Here is a 15,980-nt window from a genome sequence, read left to right on the forward strand (position 1 = left end):
CAGTTGAGCGGTATTTTCCGACCGATTTTTTTTTTTCAATTTTTCAAGTTTTGAACTTAGCTGCTTTTTTGCTTGCCATACTTCATCTAATACAGATAAAAATATTGGTATATGCAAAATCTGAAGAAAATTGAAAATTTTATGCGAAATAATAAACTTTGATAAACTTTGCGTTGCTGGAAATATTGAGATGTACCAAGTCTGAAAGGAAAAGGATGTTAATTTCGCGTTTTATCAGCTTCAAAATTTTGACCCATTGTGGGGGAGGTACCAGAATGAGTGGACAGATATATTCCATTTTCACATCAGACCTTGGGTTAATAAAAATATTTTGATGTGTGTAATTTGAAGACATTCGGGCAGTTACATTACATTTTATAAGAGTTATAATTATTTCAAATTGGACCCTTACTTATTGATGGCTGACTCATTGAAATACCCCATAGCTTTCCAAAAGGCCGTTGATAGCATTCAGTTGCATAGAACCTTAATGACACCACATTAACCGAATGTGTTCATATTTTATTTCATATAATGTTGAGGAAATGCCCCTTTTTATACCCTCCACCTTGAAAAGGAGGATATATTAACTTTGTCATTCCGTTTTGTAACATCCCTAAATATTCATAAACAGCATCAAATTCTAAGTCGACGATGTCCGTCTGTCTGTCTGTCTGTCTGTCCGTCTGTCTGTTGAAATCACGATACAGCTCTATAAATTTGACAGAACAACGGTACCTCCCGATATTCGGTATTTTGATGATTTTTGCCACATTTTTTCATGGTTTTGTCTAAAAATTGGTATTTGTTGGTCTTAATGGGTTCTAGCTCCGGTGGCGAAATATTGTATGTATAGGTCCACGCTTTTGTACAGCCCTATATAGCGGTATCTCCCGATATTCGGTATTTTGATGATTTCTGCCACATTTTCCGACGAATATGTCGAAAAATTGGTATTTGTGGGTCATAACTGGTTGTAGTGTTTCCATTACCCTAAGGTGGAGGGTATTGAAAGTTCGGCCCGGTCGAATTTAATGTTTTTTACTTGTTCACTTGTAATGCCCGTAATTCGTGACCCACTAGAAGGTCGTCAAGGGCAACAATACTTTTTTTTTGCTAAAGATGGACTTACAAAGTAAAGTTCTTCAAATTCAGTTGCTGTCAAATGGGTTATCTAAATGCCGCAGTTCATGTTGTTTAACTTTTGACACTGTTATAGTAACAACCACACACGAAACGTCGTTTAATATGTATTCTAAAGTTTGTAATTCAATTATTTTTGAAAGTTAACAACTGATAATATGTTGTTGTCTACTTTACGGCAAACTTGAGTATAATAATCTTTAACCTTTACGCCTCTGTAGTATTTATGGGAACTCGAAACAACATTTAAATATTTTTCTATATCTCCGATTTTGCTATATATATATATATATATATATATATATATATATATAGAAAAATATTTAAATGTTGTTTCGAGTTCCCATACTACTATAAATATATATATATATATATATATATATATATATATATATATATATATATATATATATATATATATATATATATATATATATATATATATATATATCGTGTCTTCTGCCCTGTCCTAAACTCTAATCCCATGCAAAATTGCGCTAAGGGTTAATAATATGTCTATAATTGTGACCTATAAAACGACTCCGTATTTTAGCAAACCTCACAGCGGTATGCATTATTTAGTCAAATTATTTTTATACTAGCAAGTGCCCGCGAAATTTAACACTAAACAATAACACTAAAACACTAAATCAAACCTAATGCCACATTTCAGATTTCAAGTACTACCCCACATATAACAAAATCACTTGTGCACCTGAGTACTTCTGGTATACATATTCTTAAAATTTCGAAAAATACTTTAGTTTGTTTATCCTACGCAACATCAAGGACTCTCACTCCAAATTTCAGATATCTTCCTCTATTTCTTCCCCAAGTACCAAAGTTAATACTATTCAGTAATTTCCGTCCTTTTTAGTAGGTATTTCCAAGTTCCCCGTCATATATCAACCAATTCGTACAAAAGGTCATCCTAGTTCCAAATTTTCAGACTTCCAACTCATTTCTATACCCAAGTACCAAGTTTAGAACCATTTAGTAGTTTTTAGTACGTAATTCCAAAATCGCTTCATATCTCCAAAACCTACACATCAACATCGACCACAATTAAAATATCTCAACCTTAATTGACCGTAGGTATAGGTCAATACTAAATTTTGTACCCTTTTTACCTTTTGTACTCTTGTAGTATTTATTTCCAAAAATAATTCCAAATTTCACAACTCCAGCTGCATAGGTTCAAATTGAATCCAATTTATACTAAAATTTAGTACCATTTAGTATACATAATCCAACCCTAAATAAAGTAATCTTCATTTGAAATTGTAAAATTGTACCAAATTTAGTACATATAAGTTCGAAACTTCCTACTTAACTCAATCCTACACTCCAAATTTACGAAACTGACTCTATACCTCAGTCACACAATCCATAGAAATCTTATTTCAAATTTCAAAATTTCAGTTCTACACAATTCCAACTTGTACGAAATTTAGTACCAACCTGTATCCATATATATATCACTACCCATTTTCAGGATTCCAGCCATATCGGTTCACCCAAATCGAAATTGTACCAAATTTAGTAACATAAAGTACATATAAGTACTAATTGCCAAAGCTTCCATATAGTACAGATAAGTACGAATTTGCAAAACTACTTACATCATACAATCTAACAGAAAGTTTATTCTCAAATTTCAGGTTTCTAACTTTACAGGTTCACTCAAAATGTAAATTGTACCAAATTTAGTACCATTTAGTACACATAAGTCCGAATTTCCAAAACCATGTACATACCTCAGCTCTACAATGCGATCTTTGTTCCAAATTTTCGGGATTCCAACCCTATTGCTTTCCCAAAAAATAAAGTGAATCAAATTCGTACACATAAGTACGAATGCTCAAAACTACCTACATTTTCAGTCCTAGAATGAAAAATATTGTCCAACTCCTATCGCACATCCCCCTATAAAGGGTCAGTCAACATTATGAATAAAAATAACGCACCACAGAATTTATTTAAAACAAGGGTCGACCATTGGATACCCTACAACTCTAGAATTTGCGATACAATTTGCAGTAAAGCAAATTAGTTTCAAATTTCAGGATTTCAACACTGTTGGTTTTCCCAAAATTTAAATGGAACCTTATTTAGTACCATATAGTACGAATTTACAAAACTACCAACATTTCTCAGTCCTAGAATGCAATTGAAATATTATTTGCAAGTTTCTGACTCCATCTGTACAAAACTACCTACATACCCCATTCCTACAATGCAAAGTAATCTTATTTCCGAATTTTTAGGTTTCCAGCTCTATCGGTTCACCCATATCCAAATTGTACCTAATTTTGTACCATTAAATACCGTTCCTGCACATAAGTACAAATTTTGAAAATTACGCTCATACGCCAGTAATGTTAATTTCCAATTTTAGGACTCCAACTCCATCCTTTCCCCCAAATTTAGTACCCTTTAGTACATTTCGTATTACACACTCCCAGTACACACTCCCAAAATTACCCCTTATATCGACCCTACTCCTCAACCTCCATTCCCATTCCAAAATTCAAGTTTTTAGCTTTAACCGTCCACATAATACGAAATCGTACCAAATGTAGTACATTTTAATACTTTTCGTACACTTATGGTGCGAATTTCCCAAATCCCTTTGGTGCATAAATCACTCACTCCATTAACCCTTATTCCAAATTAAAGAGTTCTAGCTCTACTGGTTCGTCAAATATAAATGGTGTCATATTTAGTACCTTTTAGTACTTTTCGTACCGTTCTGGTAGGTATTTCCAAAAACCCAGCCTTATCTGACTCCTTCTCACCAAGAGTGACCCTCACCCAAAATTTCAAGATTCATTAAGTCAGTCAATCACTTTACTCTTTTATTAAAATAGATAATGGCCATAATCTGAGAGCGAAAAACAATGCGACATAATTGTTTTATACCCTCCATCATACATAGTATGGAGGATATATTAAGTTTGTCATTTCGTACGTCGACACGGAGTGTCGTTTACTAAAGATTCAGCGTCAGTAAACGAAGAAAAACATAACAAAATACAATGAGTCATTGATGCCCAGTAAAAATTTTGAAGCTAATTGGGTTGGCTAACACATTAAAAGTCGGAGAAAGCCGTACAAAAGCATTTTGGTGAGAATTTTCCAGAAAAAAAGTTATTCGTTATGGAATTCAAGCGTAATAGTGTGATTTTTTTATATTTGGCTGTAAAACCACAAGTGGCTATAGTTTGAGCACTCCAGCATTTAAATGTGAATAAATCTTTTGTGTCTCGTACCATCGCTCGTTACCGTGATACTGATAGCGTAGCCCGACGTCAAGGAAGTGGACGGAAGAAAACAGCAACATCAGCAGAAATGGTTCGAATAGTAAAGAAGCGATTTGATTGAAACCCTCATCGCAGTGGCCGAAAAATAGCTCGTGAGCTGAACATATCGCAATATTCCATTCGGCAAATATTGAAAAATGAGCTTGGGGTAAAGCCATTGAAATTCCAAAAAGTGCAAGAACTTACACCGCAGCAGAAAGAAAATGGACTCAAAAGAGCTAAAGAGTTGCTTCGCTCGGCCGAAAGTGGTGAACTGGCGAATTTGGTTTTCTCCGATGAGAAAACATTCGTTATCCAGCAGTTTGTAAACAAACAAAATGATACGCACCTTCGGTGATGGTGTGGGCCGCCATAAAAGCCGATGCTCGCTCTCACCTCGTATTAATCGACCGTGTCATTAGAATAAATGCCGAATATTATAGCGAAAATATTCTGGAAGGTGTATTAAAGCCTTGTGCACGCAAACATTTTGGCCACATACCTTGGACATTCCAACAGGACTCAGCACGCGCCACCCAAGAATGCTTACAAAATGAGGTTCCTCGCTTCCACCAAAATCTCAGGATACCAATCCGTTGGACTATTGTGCCTGGAGTAATTTGGAAAGCAAACTTGGCACTAAAAAATACCAAAGTGTCGATCACCTCAAGCAAGCGCTTCGCCGGGAATGGGCCAAAATACCGCAAAACAGCATCTGGGCAGCGTGTGACGGTTTCATTGATCATTTGAAGGCCATAATTCGTGTCAAAGGTTACTAATTCGAACAAATTTAAACTTATTCTAAAATTTGATGCTATTTCCGACATTTTTTGCTTTCATTCAATAAGATTAAAAAAAGATTTACAAAAAATGTAAAAATAATGGCGTTTGACTTTGTTGCAATTTTTCATCTCACCCTGTATCTTTGTCCGATTTGTCTTTTTTTGTTCGCCAAATGTGTAATATTAGTTCAATATTAGGATGAATGATTGGCACATGCGATCAAATTCAGCTTAGAAACAAGTATGCCAAATTTGGTGGAAATCGGTTCAGATCTAGCTGTAGCTCCCATATGTATTCTTCATCCGATTTGTTGTTTTTGTTCTCCACAGCCGTAATATGCACTCCGTAACAACGATATACGAGGAAATATATTAAATACCGCTCAGAAATACCTTTGCCAAATCTTATCGAAATCGGTTCAGATTTGAATATAGCTCCCTATTAACCGATTTAATGTGCCTAGAAAGTGTCATATCATCTCAAATCAGTTGGATTTTGATGACGAAATTGGTTAAGAGGAGTATATACTTCCACATATTAGTTCCTTACGGCTTTAAATTATTTCTGCTTGAAAGCCATAATACGCATTCAAAAACGATCATAAATTCCCCATATAACGCTAATTTGTCTATTAAATATACATATATGTTGGATATCATAAAGTCTAAAGTTTTTTTTTTTCAAATTATTTGCCAACCTTTTGAGGCCTAATTGAGAGTTTAGACAAAATAAAAAAGTCTCAAAATGTTATAATGGGGTTATAAATTAGCTTCATAAAACATGATTGTCTACATAAAGTTCTGCATAGAGCAAACAAAAATTGGCAATCTAAAAAGTATCAGTAGGTTTTGCCGACAGATGTATACCCTCAGCCAATGTTCGATTATTTTAAAATATTTTGACTTCTGTTATGAATTTTCAAACTCTTGACCCTCTATGGAGTGGGTTTGGAAAGAATGGGTCAATATTGTCAATTTCGTATCTGACCTAAATAAATATGGCATAAATATTATTATATAGATATGAGAAAATCGAACATTTATATCCAATTTATGGGAAATCATAAATTCCATATTCATCTCAGGATTCTGGGTGGGAGACATATATTTAGATATAGCAAGTTGTAAAGAGTCTCTGAGTTGTTTCTGTTTATGACAGATAAAAGTATTGAAAATTTTGTCCCTTTGGGGGTGAGGTGCCAGAAGGGGTTCGCAGATATATTGCATATTCACAACAGATTTTGTGTTAGTTTTGAACCCTATGGGGCAGGTAGCAAACGAAATGATCCGATCTCTACCATCTTTATAATAGATCTTGCGTTGATGGAAATATTGAGACGTACCATGTCTGGAATGGAATCTGATGTTGATTTCGCTTTTTATGAACTTTATGGAGCGTTTGTGGGGGAGGTACCTGAAGGAGTGGACCGATATTGCCCATCTCCGAACTCGATCTAAGTTTGACAAAATCGGACCAATCGGATACTCCCTTCGAGAGTTATCGTGCGCACCAGCCAGCCAGATAGGCGGACGGACGGACATCGCTAGATCGACTTCAAAATATTCTGAAACGGATTTGGTCCAAAGAGACCTAGGGTCTAAAACCGTTATTTCGACTAGGCACGGTTTGACCGTATCAAATTGTATATACCCTCTGTAGCCATATGTCGGAGGGTATAAAAAATAGATTTTGTAGTGGTCTAGGGTATCATATCATCGACCACACCCGACTACAGACCTTTTCTCATGTCCATTCATATGCAAAAACAATGAAAGTATAAATGATATTGCCTCATTGTTGGTTGTAAGACCAAAAGAGCTAATATATGAAACTTGTACGCATACATAAGCATGTGTCGCACAGAAAATACAAAACATCATAATAGGCATCATCTCCGGTTTGACCACATGTACGTATCTACGACAGTTTTTGTTTTGACAATACGCGTTTAAGTTGCTAATTAAATTTTTGCAATTTTATTATTTGTTTTTTTTTTTTCTTAAGATGTGGTGTGTATCTTGTTTTTCGGACTTCATAAATATGTATTTAATTAATATATTTATATGTTAGTGGTATAAACGACCACTTTTATTATTCTTTGTTATTTGTTATTAAGGAGTAAGGCGCTCTTAAGCTATATTGCATATTAGCATATAACAGAAGATAATAATTTGATATTTAAACTATTTTGATATTTAATTCTAATACACATCTTGCTAAAAAAAAAAAAAAACACAAAGCAACAGTTTTCACATTAAAAACTTTATTTATAAGCAAGTGAAAACAGTGTTTAGTTGAAGCGAACTGAATTTATATGAACTGCAATATGAGGAAATCTCAGATATATTCACTATTGGTTTTAATCCTCGTGATTCCGTGAAATAATATTTTTGTTGTAATCAGGACTCCCAAATGCAAGCGAGGTTCATTCTCGACTGGAATTCGAGCAGGTGTACTCCTGCGAGTAGAAATAAGAAATTTCTATGTATTCGAATAAGACCGAGTATGATTTGCTCGTTTTGATGGTTTTTTAAGCAGAAGAATCTCGCGAGCACTCTCACATAAAAAAATATGAGTGGAGAGTCGTTCTAATCACGATATACCTAGAAAGAAGTCGTATTCAAGATTAATAGCGCGTTTACACCATGGTTAACCGTGATAGTTCCTCAATCGTAATAAATTTAACGTCTATTTGTGATTTTAAGATTTAAAACAGTAAAGAAAGTCTTAAAGTCGGGCGGGCCGAATTTATGATACCCTACACCACTTTGCATATTTAGTATATCTTCACATCACAAGTTTTTATGGGGAATTTGTGAGAATTAAATCATACCAACTACGATTACAGTTATAACAAGTAAGCAAAGGATATAGTCGTGCGGGGCCGACTATGTGATACCCTACAATATGTTAGAAGCCCCCTCATGTCCAAATCCATTTTGGAAGATTTCGCTTTTGAAATTATGTCACGGAGCACTGCCCAGATATTACCCTTAGCATTTTGACCAGGGAAAATTTTTCAATATTTATGCAATGACCATCCAAAATGCTAGAATTCTTCACTGTGCTCAACTAACTTCTCAGGCGTGTCGATTGGCTTCAATTGTGTTATCATGATTTTTTTCTGTTTTTGTTTCATTTGAACCCATAGATATTTTGCGATCATCTCCAAAAGCAATTTGGCTATATTCGTCAACGAAATCAGCATAAAGGAGCCAGAAGTTCGCCTTTTGTGTATTTCGGATATCGCCTGTAAGTAATTTTAGTATTTTTTTCACACAAAAGTAGTGGTCCATTCTAACCGCTGTCTTAAATTCTAACTTCATGCAAGATTTTGTGTCCTTTGGTTTCTATGTGTGGCCTTTATGACGGCTGCAAAATCAAGAACATTTTGAGTTGCTGGTCCATTTCAACCCCTAAATATATTGCGGACATCTTTGAAAACAATAGGCTTAGCCCTTCTGAGCCTAACCCTGCATTTGTCAAAAATTTCGTGAGGATCGAATGATAATTGCAATCTGTGTATAAATAATAACCCCAACCTGTGTTACAAAGTGCAAAAATATTACAAAATATACACTTCAATATTATAAGTCAAATTGAAAAAGACCATGCCATAAAAAATATGAAAAAATAAAAAAATGTCACAAAATACCACAAAATCTATATTAACATCATTATTGGTATATTTTTATGCGATTTTTTTTAGATTTTATACTTTTATGCCAAAAGGGCATTCTAAATTTACAAAATTTGTCAAAATCGCTCCAGCCATTCTGGAGATATAAGCATTCTAGCTAACATCCCCTTCCTTTGTACATATACATTGTATATATTTCGCTATATATATCCGATATTTTTACTATCGACATCTACGTAATGGTCAGAATTGACCTTTTCGTCTAATTGTGATTTCGCCGGGATTAAAAATATTCGCGGTTTAATGGAAAATTTGACTTTTATTTAACTCAAATGTTATGGTCTATTTCACCCACTAAATATTACCCGACGATCATCAAAATTGGAAGGTTTCTGCCTAGCCCTAAGCTCTAACCCCATGCTAACTTCCGCTTTGATTGGTCTATAATTGTGACCTGTAGAGCAACTGCAAAATCAGGAAATTTTTCAGTTTTTGGTCCATTTCAACCCCTAAATATTATGCGATCATCTCCAAAAGAAATAGGGTTCTATTCTGACCTTAACCCCATCTAAATTTTAAATTTCGTGATGATCGGGCCATAATTGCGACCTGTAGAGTGATTACAAATTAACATGGACAGACGGACGGACATACATAGCTAGATCGACTCAGCTTGGCGAGATAGGAAGATCCATATATACTTTCCTATGTGGGAAATCAATATTTCGTAGTGTTACATAATTTTTAGCCCAATCAAACTTATAATACCCCAAACTTGTAGGGTATAATTTAAAGTCCAAAGGAACAAATATATGAGAGGAATATCCTCCTCTGGCATTTGTGTATTTTCGGGCCAATTTGGTGCACAATTAAAGATAAAGATATATGTGGGAGCTATAGCTATATCTGAACCGATTTCGATCAAATTTGGCATATTTATTTTCAGGCCTAATCTGGTCGTATGTGCAGAATTCCATAATATTTGGGCTAATATTACACGTTTGGTGCACAATAAAAGGCAAATCGGACGAGGATATATATGGAAGCAGTATCTAAATTTTCACAGATTCAATAGGGTTCGTCCTTGGGTCAAACTAATTATTTCTGCAAAATGCATCTGGATCGGACAATAAATGCGACCTGTACTTTGTTTACAAAAATACATGGACAGACGGACATGCATAAATCGACTCAGAAAGTGATTCTATGCAGATCATCAAAAGGAACTATGGGTCTATCCTTTTGCCTGTTACAAACAAATGCACAAAGACATAATACCCTGACCAGCTAGTGGTGTAGGGTATAAAAACACACATCGCACACCTGTCATGTAAGGATAGATCTTAATGACAACCGACTTCACCATAATTTTTATTTCGACATCCTGAAGTGTATAGTCTTTTCTACTTGTTACTAAATATACATGTGCATGTTTGTAGTGTTTTGGCTAAACTGTCCTCCCCTGCACAATCCAATTATTTTCTCGACAAGCATATGGTGGAACAATAAAGAAGTAATATTATTATTGTTATTATTTTTAAACTTTCATCACTTAGCAGCAATATGTTATTCCATCGATTTTATTGCGAATATTTAATATTTCGCATTGTTTCTTGGAACCAGAAATTATTTATGTGATCGAATTGTCAAAATGATTTGAATTTATTTGGAGAAACCAGATTTAAGAATTAGCTAAAATTGATTTTTAATATCGGAGTCTTCTTCATTAGCATTTTTCTGAATTTAAATATATTTGCCATTCATGCAGAAGACTTTATTTGTCTGCAGAAAGCTGCAGACTGAATCAAACCAGTATGAATGTGTTGTTGCTGTATGAAATGTTGGCTGCCATTGTTCGTAGCTGCATGGTACCGGATTTCACTACTCTAACCGATTTATGTAGTGTTTTCTGTTAGCAGCTAAATAGAAAGTCATAAATTTGTGGGTGAACAAACGCAACAATAGAATTAATATTGAATCTTTGTCAGCGACACCCCACTTAGACGCGCAGCAAAACTCAAAGAAAGATGAAGGGGTGTTGGGTTTTTGTTAGCAAACTTAGCGACCAAACAAAGAAATCTCTATAGCAACTGCCGTAAGTTGTCTAAAACCAGCTATAGGATACAGTTTTCACAGTTCGACCGTAAGAAATAATGGAAGGAAAAAAATAAATACAAATGTTGAAAGCTTTCGAAATTAAGAAATTCAGTGTAAATAGTCTTTGATGATAAGTACCTAAATGCATATCCAAATTAAAGCGAAATTCATCAAAAAACCGTATCGTGTATCATTAGCTTGATGTATAGTTCAAACGAAGAGGAGATGGGAAAATACTGTCTTCATATCCTGTAAAACTTAGATATTAAGCTTTTCTCCAAGCACCAAAATCACATATGGCTATTTCTAAATCGATTCCGTTCAAACTTGTCAAACTTTTCTATTCGGAACTTGATCGTATGACCCAATATTCAACTTAATTGAACAAACTGGGCATAGTTGTAGCATGATTTAAATTAATTAGAGGGAAATATCAATGATAGCAATATCTGCATATGGATCGATTTCGTAAAAGAAACTATAGGTCTATTCCATAGATACTATAGGTCTAGCTTGTATCCTTTTGCATGTTACAAAGAAATTCCTAAGGCCATAATACTTTTTAACATAGCGTAAGGCAGGGTACAAATATGCTAAAATATGGTCGAATTTATTTCGGAAATACACATTGTTTGTTATATTCTGGAGAACCAAATATCTGCATATATTTTAGTAAGGTACGGTTATTGTCTTTAAGAATGTGCAATAGAAATTACTACAGCGTTTACACGATATGTATATGTTAAACTTATGACTCCCGCCAAGACCCCCGGTTTTGTATAGCAAAAATATATACCTATGAGTATCCTTTTTCAGCTCTTTCATCCGATTTGCTCCAAACTTGGTACGCCGTAATATTATTATCAATCCTAGGCCGAGTTCAGAGAGGGACAATATCGATCCAGTCCTTCTGGTACCTCCCCCACAAAAGATCACAATTTTTAAAGAAAATAATTCACCTCATAGAACGAGAAAAGTTCATCCGATTTTGTTCATACTTTTCTAATCCTAATATTCATTCAAGTGCTAGATCAGGTGCGAAAATTTCGCACATTCCAATATTTATACCAACACAATATCTGTTATGATGAACGATCCACTGCTTCTGGTACCTTCCCCACAACGGTTCAAAATTTTGACTCTCATAAATTGCAAAAATAGCATCCGATTCTTTTCAAACTTAGTATATTTCCATATTTATCTCAACCAGAGACCTGACGTGAATGTAGGATATATAGGTTTACTCCTTCCGGGAGGGATCAGGTTATGTTTTATAAAATGCAAATCAAATCAGCGATTTTTTCTATATGAAAGTATATCCTAATCTTAATCAATTTCCTCTAAATTTGAGGAATCTTATTTGAGATGATATTACATTTTTTGGCATAATAAATGTGAAATCGAATGAAGATATATATGGAAGCTATATATCCAAATCTGAACCGATCTCTATAAAATTTAGCAGAGGAAGCTTTATCTGATAGTTGTGACCAAATTTCGTTGTTGTGGAGAGGATTTTACGGGTGTGACTGACTTAAATACAAAATCGGATGAAATATATATATGGAACCTATAGCTATATCTTGAACGATTTTCACCAAATTTGATATATTTACCGGGATGAATCCATTCAATTCAGACCTATATTAGCAATTTGGTCCGCAATAAACTTGAAGGCGAGAAAAGATATATACGGCAACTATATTCAAATCTGAATCGATCTCAATCGTAACTACGGGCTTAGCTCGCTTCCTTCTCCATGTTACAAACAAGTGCACAAAGACGTAATAACCTGACCACAGTGTGGTGTAGGGTATAAACATAGTATTCAAATGGAGGAAATAGTCGATATTGTCCAAACATGGCACGTTGAAAAATTTGTATCAGATTTTGACCCATAAACGATCAACATTTGGAATAACCATAACGCAAGTAAAAATATATTTTAATAGACTGATATAGACTATGTATAATAAGTTCATGGTCGGTACATATTTTCTACAAATTGTCATTCTCCAAAATATATACAAAATAATTTTGGAATTAACCTACGTAAGTCCTTTATCGGATAATCACATTTTCTCACATTTTCTGTGAATGAACTAAATCGGTTTCGTAATGAGTTGGAATTGTAGTTCGATCTATGCAAATACCAGAATTTCTGAATTTCAATTAACGATACATAAGCAAAAACGTATGGCTAATAACCCTGCAAGCATTTGGAAGTGAGTCACTCACTCCCTTTCTAGAATACCACTCCTGCGACGCTTCTAATCCCAATAAATGCGATAGTATGTACATTTACAATAACAAAACTATTGTTGTCTACTTTCTATCGTCACGGAGTAACTACGTAGTGAGCCAAGGAAGATAAAATAAGGTGTCGCGTGTGCAGTCACTATTTCGCCACATCCATCGGATGAAACATCGATAGTTAACAATTTCTTACGAATTGAACAGAAATAAGACTTTATTCTATCTGAGGACAATAAGACACTGTGGCGCAGTGGTAAGCATGCCAGCTTTGCTCTCTGAACACCTGGATTCGATTTATAAGCCACACATCACATTTTAAATACGTAAAAATTATGTTTGAGTGTTTCAACTAATTAGTATAAGTTCCAAGCAAGTCTACAACAAAAAAATGTTAAGTCTGGAGTAAAAAAAAATCACTTCCAATAACAGTCGAGGAAGTGACTTCTACGATTACTAGAAGTTATGCTGTATACGCCATTTAGTCACGCTTAAAATATTGCTGGATAACAAAAACACATCGGTCCATCAGCTTGCGGTGGCTATTTTGTGATTTGCGGCAATCGCTGAAAAACAGACACTCACACACATCGCCACCTCATTGTTTGCGGTAGAATGTAATCAGCACTAAATTGAGAGCACATCACGAATAATAGTGTCATCCATCCGAGTGTGCATTTTTGTGCATAAACACACTTTGTCCTCATCACGGCCCAAATCAGTGGCCCCCTTTCAAACCGGCTGACTGGTTTTGTAAATTGGCAAAAATGCCTCGTTCTTACGCCATGGGTCTCGTCGTCTTTGTTTTGATTGCGCAAAATGAGCAAAGAGAACAAAAACAAGTGCACAACGAAAAACTAAACCATGGCGCAATAACAAGGTGTTCCTGCCAATTTTATTCCTTGTTTTGATTCATCCAGCCCAAAAACCACACTATACAGTGACACGTATAAGATGCATTTGCTTCCCGTCAATCATTCGAAGATTTTCCTCACCCCAAATTCGACGAAGCCACGGATATGGAAATGGGCCTCGTTACTGAAGATGAATCAGAATTTTCATGTTGTCTCTCCAATACCCAATAAATAAACTTATTCAATCGTGTAGCGCTCCAGTTTAACTAACCACGTACCTTTTACGAACAAACAAACACATTTCTAATGACTACAAATTTAAGAATTGCGCTCTAGTTGAGACTCTCTTTATATAGTAATATTATATTGCTTACAAGAGGTCACATCAAATTTAATGAATTTCAATTCAGACGAAATCGCATCCGATTTCAAATTTTTATACTACCCATTCAATCACGGTCTTAATTGGTATGATTTACAAATTGCCAATATATTTAAATGTATATTTGTTACTGATAGAACTGCTAAAAAATGCATAGTGGTGTTGGGAATCATATAATCGACCTCGCTCAATTTTTGCCTTCTTCGTACTAATTTTCTATGAAGAGATAAATAATGTTTTGACTTCAAAGCTTTTTAATCTGAACAAGGATATTTATTTGATTGAAAAAACACTATATAAAACATGGGTAAATGTTTACTCCAACGAATCGATTCAATTTTGTCTAGAGCGTAGATTAAATGTTAGTTAGGAAAATAAAGCATTTTTTAACTAATATACATATGTAGGTCAGTGTGTATCACAACGAGAACAGATTAAAATTTGCGCATTTTATAAGCGGATCATTTGTATGATAATATACTTATGTTCTTGAGAAGCTGTTCGTATACAGTTTGCTCTTGACACACGATATCGAGAGAAAACAAGAGAGCTCCGCTTTAAGTTCGGCAGGATCGGATATGCTACACCTTTTATTATGTGAAAATTAAAATTATGTGAAAATGAAATAAATTAAAATCGCTTAAGTAAATATACTGAATTGAAGTTTTTTCAGTTGAAAAATCCGTAAGTAGATTGAAACAAGTAAAAAAGCAGAAAGTTCGGCAAATGGGATGAATTTGGAAATTTTCAAAAAAAAAAATCCATTGAAAAATATTGTTACAATCGTTAAAATACCAAATAGAGGGATTTACCGTTATATTATGACCTATACGAAGACCTGGATATACGTACAATTTATATCAAAGGCCATTACAATATTTAAACACGAAACTTGAAACAATTCCTGTGTATAATATCGCAAAAACATAAAATAGCGAATATTGGGAGGTACCGTCATTTGGAGATTATACCAAAACGTGTGCCTATATAGCTAATTTCCAATACCAAAAGTCCAGCAGACCAAGCACACATCTGAGTAAATTTTATCAACCTACTTCAATCGTTCGGAAGCTGGAGTTATTTCCACAGACGGATGGATATCGTTAAATCGCCATATAATTTTATGCTGATCAAGAGTATACATACTTTGTGGGTTCTGAAATGTATATTTCGAGTTTTATAAACGGAATGACAAACTTAATATACCCTCCCTAATATGGTGGAGGGTATAAAAAACGTGGATTTGTTTATCCATAGCAATTTCCATCTGTAGCTTCCGAATGCAATAAAGTAGGTAGACAAAATTTTTCTCAAATGTATTTTAGGTCCGTATATCTGTTGGTATTCAATATGGCATATATAGGTCCACTATTAATTATATTGAATAGTTTTCGAGTGGACTTAACCAACCAAGAAATGTCAACAAAAAAAGCTGAGAAATACCGAATATAAGGAGGTGCCGTTGTGTGGTGATATATGGATATGACCCAATAGTGGACCTACATTGAATGTTTTTTAAAGGTGTT

The sequence above is a fragment of the Musca domestica genome, unplaced genomic scaffold (genome assembly GCF_030504385.1).
Source record: "Musca domestica strain aabys unplaced genomic scaffold, Musca_domestica.polishedcontigs.V.1.1 13, whole genome shotgun sequence".
Lineage (NCBI taxonomy): Eukaryota > Metazoa > Arthropoda > Insecta > Diptera > Muscidae > Musca > Musca domestica.